Here is a 2,101-nt window from a genome sequence, read left to right on the forward strand (position 1 = left end):
CCCGCCAAAAATGGTTAGTTCTATTTTTAACCATTCGCAGCAGCAGTAGTCGAGCAGTGTTTCGAGTGGATGATCAGCTTATTTTGCTCTGAACTCACTCAAAATTCAAAAGCCAACGGACGTTTATATGTTTTCCATCCTGCGACTGCGATGGAGATCCCCGAGCTCGGTCTAATAATTTTTTGAAATTTCCCGCCAAAAATGGTTAGTTCTATTTTTAACCATTCGCAGCAGCAGTAGTCGAGCAGTGTTTCGAGTGGATGATCAGAGGAAAAAAATCAACGAAATAATCGAATGTGATTGGTTGATCCTCCATGATCAGATGATCCGGATCGACCACGTGAAAAAAATCAACGTCAATATTTCGTAAACAAAAGAAGGGAATTTTTTTGAAAATTTGAAAAACAAAAAAAAAAGTTTGGAACTTTGAACTTGGGAAAACTTAAATGAAAAAGCAGGAAGTTAGATCTAATAATTAATTCGAAATTTTAATTAATTAAATTGTTAATGTCTGTCATTTAGTGTTTATCCCATTTAAAATTTTAAATACCATCTTACGGTGTTTTTTGAGAGCACTTGATTGCCTCTGCCAACTTACTGAATTTCTTGGGTAAGATTTCCTCATTTCCCTATTATGATCTTTACAGGCCTTTCATGTAGCTTTTCAGAAACGTCAAGTGTCCAGCTAAGCTCATTTAGTTTGGGGTATTCCACAATCAACTTCCAAGTCCAACACATCCTCTTCTAGAAGTTAGGTAACTCCTTTGCACAGTAATAATTATTATTAAAGCTTATACCTACATAAATAACTAATTTTTAATGTGTCTGTGTTGTTTACAGAATCCAAACATCAAATCTACTATTTAAAAACTAGCAAAACTGAGTAATACTTACCTACCTACCAAAAAAATGGGGGACAAATACCTGAATTTCAGATCAGGGAAATCCCTGAATGAACAGTTAATGGTACCACCTGATATTACCATCAGGTAATTATTATTAAAGTTTATACCTACATAAATAACTAATTTTTAATGTGTCTGTGTTGTTTACAGAATCCAAACATCAAATCTACTATTTAAAAACTAGCAAAACTGAGTAATACTTACCTACCTACCAACCAAAAAAATGGGGGACAAATACCTGAATTTCAGATCAGGGAAATCCCTGAATGAACAGTTAATGGTACCACCTGATATTACCATCACAGCTGTGCCCATGACATCTCCATCACCATCTTCATCTCCTTCACCTCAACCATCTAGTATTACAAGTAAACTTGTAGACAATCAATCTCCGACACAACTAGCAGAAATATTTACAACCCCTGTACCAAAGAAGAGTGAGTCTCCTAACAATGAAAATGATGTGTGTAAATATGCTCAGCTCTTGGCTGTAATAGAAGACATGGGTAAAGATATCCAACCAAGTTATGCAGGGAGCAGAACTTCTGCGGAAAGATTGAAAAGGAGTATCGTGCATGCCAGAATATTAGTTAGAGAATGCCTCATGGAAGCTGAAAGAAGTGCACGACAATAATGATGTTCTCAATTGTAATATTACATGCAACATGTATACTGTTATAATCAGATGTTGTGAAAGATGAGAATACCCAAAAACTCTACCTATTTAAACTGAAAGCTCACATTTATGTTTTGTCATCACTTGATCAATATTACATGCAACATGTATACTGTTATTCAAATTAAAATAATCAGATGTTGTGAAAGATGAGAATACCCAAAAACTCTACCTATTTAAACTGAAAGCTCACATTTATGTTTTGTCATCACTTGATAAAATATTGTTCTCTTGCATACTTGCTTCCCAAATTTGAAGAGTACAACCTGACTTACCCTTGCAATATTGTGTTCATAGACCCTGTTTCTTTAAAACCAAAGATTCTGGTTTAGTATTTGCTATCTGTTTAAAATCTTAGATGTCACACAAAACTTGTAATAGATATGATAGCAGGATCTTCTCAATTTGATTTCATCTTTGAGGCCTTTGTTTCTTTTTAAGCCGTCCTTAGAGAGGTACCTATACCTACTTAAGTAATAGATAAAAAAAAAAAAAAAAAAAAGACCAATAGGAAGCTAAA

At 34.3% G+C, this 2,101-nt stretch overlaps 1 protein-coding gene and 1 long non-coding RNA gene across 3 annotated transcripts in view; one reads left to right on the forward strand and one right to left on the reverse strand.

Annotated features, from left to right (window-relative positions):
* Positions 1-404: 404 nt before the first annotated feature.
* The window catches only part of LOC103514715 (diphthine methyltransferase), an 8,568-nt gene continuing 6,871 nt past the window's right edge, over positions 405-2,101 (forward strand). The window contains exon 1 of one of the 2 annotated variants that reach the window (XM_017446336.2): positions 405-610. The gene's annotated coding sequence lies outside the window, so the exon portion shown is untranslated. Of the gene's footprint in view, positions 611-647; positions 756-2,101 lie in introns of those variants that run through there. The other variant, XM_026827605.1, reaches the window with a different exon arrangement.
* Positions 840-1,658, reverse strand: LOC113469738. Its single transcript, XR_003393070.1, has 2 exons — positions 1,193-1,658; positions 840-973 (listed from the first exon to the last, which is right to left on the reverse strand). It is a non-coding gene; the product is annotated as an uncharacterized LOC113469738 (long non-coding RNA).

Source organism: Diaphorina citri, unplaced genomic scaffold (assembly GCF_000475195.1).
Source record: "Diaphorina citri unplaced genomic scaffold, Diaci psyllid genome assembly version 1.1 scaffold1207, whole genome shotgun sequence".
In the NCBI taxonomy this organism is placed as follows: Eukaryota; Metazoa; Arthropoda; class Insecta; order Hemiptera; family Psyllidae; genus Diaphorina; species Diaphorina citri.